Genomic DNA, 10,802 nt, shown 5'->3' with positions numbered 1-10,802 from the left:
TACTTTTTTTTTTTGCCATACAATCTTCCTAATACTATTATGTAGGTTTGTGTGTGTGTTTTTTTTATTCATTCTTTGGTTTTATAGATGACATACATATTGACTCCTTTTACCGGTCCTTAATTAGGCTCTGGGGAAGCAATGGTGGTGGTGGTGGTGGTGGTGGTGGTGCATTTAAAACTAAACCAAAAATCACCAGTTCTGGACGCGTCAAATATCATATCCGCTTAATGTGTCTACAACCTAATTACTTAAAACTACACTATTTAATTCATTCATATCATGTGCATATTGGTCATTATGCTCATACAACCGACATCAAAATTTATTTTCATTATTAGAATCATACATTTCATCAAGTAATACAGATACAAAGAGATTTTCTTTCTGAGAAGACCGTTAGTATTGGCTTGCAGGCAGGCAGGCAGGCAGGCATTTGAGGGTTATTATTTCGCCTGTTGATTGGGGGGAGGGTTGATGTGTTAGGGGGTTTTCGGTTAGATGTGGTGGTGGTGATTGGTGGTGGTGGTGATTGGTGGTGATTGGTGGTGATTGGTGGTGGTGGTGGTGGTGGTAGTAGGTGGGAGTTGGGGGTGGGGGGGTGGGGGGGGGGGGGGGTGGGGAGGGAAGGGGAGGGGAATGATGGTCTGTGGATTCCTTCTCCGTACCCTTTACATATAAGCAAAAATATGCCTTCTTGTGGGTATAGAAACATTAACACAAATTATATCAGTAACTGATATTGTAGCCTTTTAAACAGAAAAGATTTGTACATACAAATACTTTTTAATTATCATTTATTTGTGGAAATGGCATTTACGTCATTAAATTGATACCTCAGCATCAAGCTAGTGTCCTGCAGCAGTGGTCCAGTGGTAAAGTGTATATAAGTGATGCGTATTCTTGGAGTTGCGAGTTCAAACCCGGATTAAGCTATATATATATATATATATATATACAACATGTTTTGTTTTGGTTGTTTGTTTTTGTATAAAGCCTCACACAATATCTATATTAAGCGAGTTTGTTTTAAACATGACATACATATTAATTCATTTTACCAGGCCTTATTCCACACAACTCCGTGAATTTCCCGTGGAGCCAGCCATTCAAACAAAAACAAACGAAACAAAACAAAACAAAACAAAAAACATTATTGCCAACAGCATTTGGTGTTCCCAGGCGGTCACCCATCCAAGTACTAACCAAACCCAACGTTGCTTAACTTCGCTGATCGGACGAGAAGCGGTGTTCTCAACGTGGTGTGGCCGTTGGCATGAGACTGCCTACACATTGTGGCTAATAACCAACTCTTTTAAGTCATCGCGGCAGGATACGGACCTGCTTGTGGTGTCTTAATGGTAATTGTATCCTAACATATTTTTGTCTCCTTGGCATGGATATTTAACATCGTTTATTCAGTCTTGGGTTTATGTTCTTTCGCCATTTACAGACATTTTACATCTACCTACTTCCTCAGCCTGCCCTGCCAATTTCTAATGAATTTGTGGATTTTCTTTTGTAATACAAACATGTGTGTGCTCATCTGCTCTTCAGTTTTTATGATATTTGTCTCATCTGTCCTGCTTTATGATACTTTTACAAAGAACATGAACAAATGCTTCTATTTTAGAGAAGATATGGGATCCAGGTTTCGGAGCCGTAAAACCAACCGTCGTGATTGGTGGACGAGTTGCCAGGTTGCAGCTTCTGTACCGTGCCGGCACATAAATAGGTTCGGCTCAAGCGGCGGCAGCATCATTCCCCCGTGACTGTCTGAGCGTCTCTCATCACCTTGGTTGGTTCATCATCATCATGGTAGAAGCAAAGCCTACCAAGAAGGCTGCGGCTGCTGCTGCTGCTGTGGTGGCCACCACCAGGAAACCTCGCGTCCAGGTTGCTCACCCGAAAACTAGTCAAATGGTTCTAGCCGCGGTCGCAGCACTCAAAGACCGTAAGGGCTCGTCTCTACAAGCAATCAAGAAGTACGTTGTTGCCAACAACAAAGTCGAGGCTGCCAAGATCGCCATTTACATCCGAAGATTTCTCAAGAAAGCAGTGGCTGACGGCATTCTTGTTCAGACCAAGGGAAGTGGAGCTAGTGGATCATTCAAGCTGGCCGTAGCAGAGAAGAGGGCCGTTCTAACTCCCAAGAAAGCCACCACAACCAAGAAACCATCTACAGCAGCAAAGAAGGCCGTGGTAACTCCCAAGAAAGCCGCCACAAGCAACAAACCACCTACAGCCTTGAAAAAGAAGCAGCAGCAGCAGCTTGTTGTTGGGAACAAAAAGCCCAAAATAAAGAGAGCTTCAAAATCTCCCAAACCACCCAAGGCAAAGAAAGCTGTCAAAAAAACAACAAAGGCAAAATAAACGACGACATGCAAGCAGCATGAATACACATGACAATAAACATCCAGGCCTCCCCCCCTCAGTGGAGGGGCCTCATATGATTCCAAAAAAGAGTTTAGTTTTGTAGACAAATAAATCATTACTTTTGGGGTAGATTTACTCTGTATATTATATATATATATATATATATATATATATATATATATATATATATATATATATATATATATATATATATATATATATATATATATATACATACATACATGGGTGAGGTGATATGGTACCAAAGTTTTGGGTAAGGTGATTGACATTTACACAAGATAAAACACGAACCAATGGGAATAAAAACATAAGAATGGAAGTAACTGCAGAAGGCCTATTGGCCCATAACACAAGCACTTCCTCTTGATGCTTCTATATTGGTTCAGAGTCTTGAAGCTATAATAATATATATATATATATATATATATATATATATATATATATATATATATATATATATATATATATATATATATATATATATATATATATATATACACACAAAACTAAATAGTCTTGTTAGACAAATTGCCCCTATTAGAGGCAAGTTGACTAACAAGCCGAATGACTGGCAATTGTTTTGAATTTGAGTTAAATCTAACATAGAAATGTAATCAAACCTAACCTAACCTATGCTAACCCAAGCTAAGCTAACCTAACCTAACCTAAGCTAACCCAAGCTAAGCTAAGCTAACCTAACCTAACCTAACCTAACCTAACCTAAGCTAATCTAACCTAACCTAACCCAGCAATTCATGATCTTAATATAATACTGTTAATTGGATAAACCAATTTGGAAAGAAATGTTCGAAAATAACAAAATTAACTGTGCTTGTTAGGAAAATTGGGCCTTGCATACTTGTCCCAATAGTGTGGTTCTCGCTTTTAGGTACGACATAAACGTATACCTAAGTTGAGAGAGAAAAAGATTCTCACTCAAACATGCATATCGATTGCCAGTCCTGAATTCTGGGTAAATATTCGTGTCCTCCCTTTTCATTTACCATCATTTGGATACTATCAAAACAGCTCTGAGAAGGATAAAATGAATAAAACGGGTAGCTCCCTCATGTAAAAAGGAAGAGTTGGGAAAGATCTCTCTCTCTCTCTCTCTCCCCCCTCACACCCCCCCCCCCCCCCACCAATGATCCTGCTCTGCTAGTATATAACGTAACAAACCTTCCCCCCCCCCCTCCCCAATCAGAGTCCCTTTAAGCATGCGAGGATAAAAAATAGATTTCATAAGACCCAATGTGCTAGCTGATATCAAAACAATTTATGTTATCGTCTATTAAGCCCTTCAGTAAAAAAGTATAGGGACCTAATTAGGTCCCGTTTTGAGGTGGTGGTGGGTGGAATCGATGGATTAGCCAAGCTCTTATCCGCCGAATCCGTAGAGGGTACGACCCTGGCGCTTCAGAGCGTACACCACGTCCATGGCAGTGACGGTCTTCCTCTTGGCGTGTTCCGTGTAGGTTACAGCATCACGGATGACGTTCTCGAGGAACACCTTCAGGACGCCACGGGTCTCTTCGTAGATGAGACCCGAAATACGCTTGACGCCGCCACGACGAGCTAAGCGACGAATAGCGGGCTTGGTGATGCCCTGGATGTTGTCACGTAGCACCTTACGATGACGCTTGGCGCCACCCTTTCCGAGTCCCTTGCCTCCCTTGCCGCGTCCAGTCATGGTGTTGTAGTTGTGTGAATCGAATTGATCGAATGCCCGCACGATTTCCCGACTATATCCCATCAAGCGGACGTACTAGTAGCATTGCAACTCCTGCCTGCCCTTACTTTACGCTTGTGGTCGAGTAGACACGGCTTTCTCACAACGCTTTCAAAACTGCAGTTGCCTACTCGTCTGTTTCACGTCCCTGTGAAATGACTTTTGCACAAATCCAAAAAATAGAGCAAAATCAGCGATAATAGTGATTGAGGTGAGCCGCCTGTTGGCTGCAGCCAGAGGAAGGAGGGGAGGGGCAACGGGGTGACGTAGGCGAGTCGAGCAGCCAATGGCGCTCGAGCAAGCGCCTCGAGACGGCGTATATAAGCAAAAATTTTTCGGCGCCGGCCATCACAAACCACAGTTGTTCACCATGGCTCGCACCAAGCAGACTGCTCGCAAGTCCACGGGAGGCAAGGCTCCTCGTAAGCAGCTGGCCACCAAGGCAGCACGCAAGTCTGCTCCTGCCACAGGGGGTGTGAAGAAGCCTCACCGTTACAGGCCCGGAACGGTCGCCCTGCGTGAGATCCGTCGTTACCAGAAGAGCACCGAGTTGCTCATCAGGAAACTTCCCTTCCAGCGTCTGGTGCGCGAGATTGCCCAGGACTTCAAGACCGATCTTCGCTTCCAGTCGTCTGCCGTCATGGCTTTACAGGAGGCATCCGAGGCTTACCTGGTCGGTCTCTTCGAGGACACTAACCTCTGTGCCATCCACGCCAAGCGTGTCACCATCATGCCAAAGGACATTCAGCTTGCTCGCCGTATCCGTGGAGAGCGTGCATAAGCTAAATCGACCACCCTAGTATACACCAAACTCGGCCCTTCTCAGGGCCAAAATATCCTTCTAAGGAGATTTCAGACATTCCTAGCATCAGTCATATGAATTAACCTTCATCTACACATATAATAAATAAATAAATAAATAAACAAATACACTAATTTAGGTGTCATACATACACGTGATATCAATAAATCAAGTCATTTGTAGTACAACCTGTTCTCTTACAAACAAAACGCCGTCGCTTTTCGCTCTTATGCACTGTCAAGGATCACCCACCCCCCCCCCCCCCAAAATAAAAATTGTCATACTGTACTAGAAATAAAAGCAGCTTGTATAAGTGACATACTGTCCAGTCCTGTTTTATTCTGTTTTCGGTCCTCTGGCTTAATCTGTTAAGTTAGGAGATGACATTTTAAATTAACCGTTTTCTTGACATTTTCAAACCTAAGAGGGTGGCCTGCATAGTAATCCTAATGTGGAACATAACAATGAATCTCTAATCTCTAGAAAAAAGATACCGAGTGCTTATATGTGTTGAGAGAGAGAGAGAGAGAGAGAGAGAGAGAGAGAGAGAGAGAGAGAGAGAGAGAGAGAGAGAGAGAGAGAGAGAGAGAGAGAGAGAGACAGACAGACAGACAGACAGACAGACAGACAGACAGACAGACAGACAGACAGACAGACAGACAAGACAGACAGACAGACAGACAGACAGACAGACAGACAGACAGACAGAGACTGAGAGAGAGAAACACACACAGACAGTTTCATAAATATTCTCATTTTATAGCTATTTGCTTTCAGTGACAGAGGTTTTTGTTATAATAGTATTGGTGTCTAACACTCACAATCTCTTTAGAAATTAAAGTGTGGCTCCAATGGAGCCGAGTTTGTTGGTTTGAGGCCAAGCCACCACCACAGGGCAGTAAGTAAGCCGTTTACTTGGAGGAGGTGTACTTGGTGACGGCCTTAGTGCCCTCAGAGACGGCGTGCTTGGCCAGTTCTCCGGGCAACAGGAGCCTTACAGCCGTCTGGATCTCCCGACTGGTAATGGTGGAACGCTTGTTGTAGTGGGCCAGGCGAGAAGCCTCGGCGGCGATGCGCTCAAAGATGTCGTTCACGAACGAGTTCATGATCGACATGGCTTTGGAAGAGATACCAGTGTCGGGGTGGACCTGCTTCAGCACTTTGTAGATGTAGATGCTGTAGCTCTCCTTCCTCCTGCGCTTCTTTTTCTTATCGCCCTTGGCAATGGCCTTCTGGGCCTTTCCGGCCTTCTTGGCAGCCTTTCCAGATGCCTTGGGTGGCATGATGATGCTCGTGCTGGCTGGCGTTGCAGTACAATAATGAACTTTTGCGCGAGTCGAGCTTTCCTTTTATATCCCGCTCGCGACTCAGCTCAGAGCGGGTCGCGTGGCGGAGCGCGCTGATTGGTCAGTGGCGGACTCCCTTGATCCTGAGCGGGGTATATAACACGAAGCTCGATCTGCGGGCCGGCATTAAAACACCACAAACCCACAACAGCAGCAGCAATGTCAGGACGCGGCAAGGGAGGCAAAGTGAAGGGCAAGTCAAAGTCTCGCTCCAGCAGGGCCGGACTTCAGTTCCCCGTGGGCAGAATTCACCGTCTGCTGCGTAAGGGCAACTACGCCGAACGCGTCGGTGCTGGCGCTCCTGTCTACCTGGCAGCCGTCATGGAATACCTCGCTGCCGAAGTTCTCGAGCTCGCCGGTAACGCCGCACGTGACAACAAGAAGACCCGTATCATCCCACGTCACTTGCAGTTGGCCATCCGCAACGACGAAGAACTCAACAAACTTCTGTCTGGCGTAACCATTGCACAGGGAGGTGTTCTTCCAAACATTCAGGCAGTTCTTTTGCCAAAGAAGACAGAGAAGAAGTAAGCACTTCTGCCACCCACCGCGACAAATACCATAACCAGGCTCCATCCGGAGCCACACACACTTTAATAGAGAGATTCAAGTAGACAATCAACTTTCAAACATTAATAATAACATTTATATTGATTTCATTTGGAATGTGTACATAACAAACAAACAAAACAAAATTATAGGGGATATTCAGCATCACTTGGAATATTAACCAATCATATAAATCCAATATATATTTTATATTTTACTTTAAGCGAGGAATTCATATTCTATCCATTTTTAATCATACAAATGAACAAAAGCAATTCTTCACTAGACGTAATGAATGAATAAATGATCAAGGTTTTAATGTGTTTCATGAATATATATATATATATATATATATATATATATATATATATATATATATATATATATATATATATATATATATATATATATATATATATATTAATACTTGTGAACCAGAATATGTTTGAGCAGCAGCGATCGTGCCTGCCATTGGCCGAAGTGCAACAATTCAAATAATTTAAAGGGCCTGCTCGGGTATATAAGAGAGGCTGGGAGACTGGGGCCGGTGGTGGGTGATGGGTGATGAGTGATGGTGTGGTGTGGTGTGGTGTGGTGTTGTTAAGAGTTGATTTACGGCCAGCCAGCCAGCCAGCCAGCCAGCCAGCTGCAGCCAAGGCAGGGCAAGGCAAGGCAAGGCAAGGCAAGGCAGGCAGGCAGGCAGGCAGGCAGGCAGGCAGGCAGGCAGGCAGGCAGGCAGGCAGCCAGGCAGCCAGGCAGCCAGACAGGCAGGCAGGCAGGCAGGCAGGCAGGCAGGCAGGCAGGCAGGCAGGCAGGCAGGCAGGCAGGCAGCCAGGCAGGCAGGCAGGCAGGCAGGCAGGCAGGCAGGCAGGCAGGCAGCCAGGCAGCCAGGCAGGCAGGCAGGCAGGCAGGCAGGCAGCCAGCCAGCCAGCCAGCCAGCCAGCCAGCCAGCCAGCCAGCCAGCCAGCCAGCCAGCCAGCCAGCCAGCCAGCCAGCCAGCCAGCCAGCCAGCCAGCCACTCCCACTTTGTATTTATATGCATTCAATTTATATTCAAACATTATATATGTTAAGGGCCTTGTTTTAGTGTTTATTTTAAAAATGACAAACATCGAGTCATTTTACCAGTCCTTTAGCGTTAACGGTGATGCATTTTAAAACTGAACATAAATCGCCTTTTCTGGATATATCAAATATCGAATCCGCTTAATGTGCCTACAATTCAATCATTCAAAAAATACATAATTTACATCAAGCCTTTTCATAGAACAGACAATAAGATTTGTACATGCAAAATAAAAAAAAAAATCCTTTAAGTTATCAATACAATGTGAGAAAACTTTACTTTTATAACTAAAGTTGCACAATTATACCAACTCTATGGTGGCTGGGTTGTAAGGTGTGTGGCTGGTGTTTTGGAAGTCGCGAGTTCAAACGACCCAATGGGAATAATACTTTTTTTTTTTGCCATACAATCTTCCTAATACTATTATGTAGGTTTGTGTGTGTGTTTTTTTTATTCATTCTTTGGTTTTATAGATGACATACATATTGACTCCTTTTACCGGTCCTTAATTAGGCTCTGGGGAAGCAATGGTGGTGGTGGTGGTGGTGGTGCATTTAAAACTAAACCAAAAATCACCAGTTCTGGACGCGTCAAATATCATATCCGCTTAATGTGTCTACAACCTAATTACTTAAAACTACACTATTTAATTCATTCATATCATGTGCATATTGGTCATTATGCTCATACAACCGACATCAAAATTTATTTTCATTATTAGAATCATACATTTCATCAAGTAATACAGATACAAAGAGATTTTCTTTCTGAGAAGACCGTTAGTATTGGCTTGCAGGCAGGCAGGCAGGCAGGCATTTGAGGGTTATTATTTCGCCTGTTGATTGGGGGGAGGGTTGATGTGTTAGGGGGTTTTCGGTTAGATGTGGTGGTGGTGATTGGTGGTGGTGGTGATTGGTGGTGATTGGTGGTGATTGGTGGTGGTGGTGGTGGTGGTAGTAGGTGGGAGTTGGGGGTGGGGGGGGGGGGGGGGGGGGGGGGGGTGGGGAGGGAAGGGGAGGGGAATGATGGTCTGTGGATTCCTTCTCCGTACCCTTTACATATAAGCAAAAATATGCCTTCTTGTGGGTATAGAAACATTAACACAAATTATATCAGTAACTGATATTGTAGCCTTTTAAACAGAAAAGATTTGTACATACAAATACTTTTTAATTATCATTTATTTGTGGAAATGGCATTTACGTCATTAAATTGATACCTCAGCATCAAGCTAGTGTCCTGCAGCAGTGGTCCAGTGGTAAAGTGTATATAAGTGATGCGTATTCTTGGAGTTGCGAGTTCAAACCCGGATTAAGCTATATATATATATATATATATATATACAACATGTTTTGTTTTGGTTGTTTGTTTTTGTATAAAGCCTCACACAATATCTATATTAAGCGAGTTTGTTTTAAACATGACATACATATTAATTCATTTTACCAGGCCTTATTCCACACAACTCCGTGAATTTCCCGTGGAGCCAGCCATTCAAACAAAAACAAACGAAACAAAACAAAACAAAACAAAAAACATTATTGCCAACAGCATTTGGTGTTCCCAGGCGGTCACCCATCCAAGTACTAACCAAACCCAACGTTGCTTAACTTCGCTGATCGGACGAGAAGCGGTGTTCTCAACGTGGTAGTGGCCGTTGGCATGAGACTGCCTACACATTGTGGCTAATAACCAACTCTTTTAAGTCATCGCGGCAGGATACGGACCTGCTTGTGGTGTCTTAATGGTAATTGTATCCTAACATATTTTTGTCTCCTTGGCATGGATATTTAACATCGTTTATTCAGTCTTGGGTTTATGTTCTTTCGCCATTTACAGACATTTTACATCTACCTACTTCCTCAGCCTGCCCTGCCAATTTCTAATGAATTTGTGGATTTTCTTTTGTAATACAAACATGTGTGTGCTCATCTGCTCTTCAGTTTTTATGATATTTGTCTCATCTGTCCTGCTTTATGATACTTTTACAAAGAACATGAACAAATGCTTCTATTTTAGAGAAGATATGGGATCCAGGTTTCGGAGCCGTAAAACCAACCGTCGTGATTGGTGGACGAGTTGCCAGGTTGCAGCTTCTGTACCGTGCCGGCACATAAATAGGTTCGGCTCAAGCGGCGGCAGCATCATTCCCCCGTGACTGTCTGAGCGTCTCTCATCACCTTGGTTGGTTCATCATCATCATGGTAGAAGCAAAGCCTACCAAGAAGGCTGCGGCTGCTGCTGCTGCTGCTGTGGTGGCCACCACCAGGAAACCTCGCGTCCAGGTTGCTCACCCGAAAACTAGTCAAATGGTTCTAGCCGCGGTCGCAGCACTCAAAGACCGTAAGGGCTCGTCTCTACAAGCAATCAAGAAGTACGTTGTTGCCAACAACAAAGTCGAGGCTGCCAAGATCGCCATTTACATCCGAAGATTTCTCAAGAAAGCAGTGGCTGACGGCATTCTTGTTCAGACCAAGGGAAGTGGAGCTAGTGGATCATTCAAGCTGGCCGTAGCAGAGAAGAGGGCCGTTCTAACTCCCAAGAAAGCCACCACAACCAAGAAACCATCTACAGCAGCAAAGAAGGCCGTGGTAACTCCCAAGAAAGCCGCCACAAGCAACAAACCACCTACAGCCTTGAAAAAGAAGCAGCAGCAGCAGCTTGTTGTTGGGAACAAAAAGCCCAAAATAAAGAGAGCTTCAAAATCTCCCAAACCACCCAAGGCAAAGAAAGCTGTCAAAAAACAACAAAGGCAAAATAAACGACGACATGCAAGCAGCATGAATACACATGACAATAAACATCCAGGCCTCCCCCCCTCAGTGGAGGGGCCTCATATGATTCCAAAAAAGAGTTTAGTTTTGTAGACAAATAAATCATTACTTTTGGGGTAGATTTACTCTGTATATTATA

General features: G+C 44.0%; 2 non-coding genes across 2 annotated transcripts; both read right to left on the bottom strand.

The window, feature by feature from the left end:
- Positions 1-1,157: 1,157 nt before the first annotated feature.
- Positions 1,158-1,276, bottom strand: LOC138361590 (5S ribosomal RNA). The gene has a single exon (XR_011227051.1). It is a non-coding gene; the product is annotated as a 5S ribosomal RNA (ribosomal RNA).
- An 8,155-nt stretch (positions 1,277-9,431) lies between these two features.
- LOC138361600 (5S ribosomal RNA) lies at positions 9,432-9,551 on the bottom strand. Its single transcript, XR_011227061.1, has one exon. It is a non-coding gene; the product is annotated as a 5S ribosomal RNA (ribosomal RNA).
- Positions 9,552-10,802: the final 1,251 nt, after the last annotated feature.

The sequence above is a fragment of the Procambarus clarkii genome, unplaced genomic scaffold, assembly GCF_040958095.1.
Source record: "Procambarus clarkii isolate CNS0578487 unplaced genomic scaffold, FALCON_Pclarkii_2.0 HiC_scaffold_501, whole genome shotgun sequence".
NCBI lineage: Eukaryota > Metazoa > Arthropoda > Malacostraca > Decapoda > Cambaridae > Procambarus > Procambarus clarkii.
This window is presented reverse-complemented; position numbering and strand designations above follow the sequence as displayed.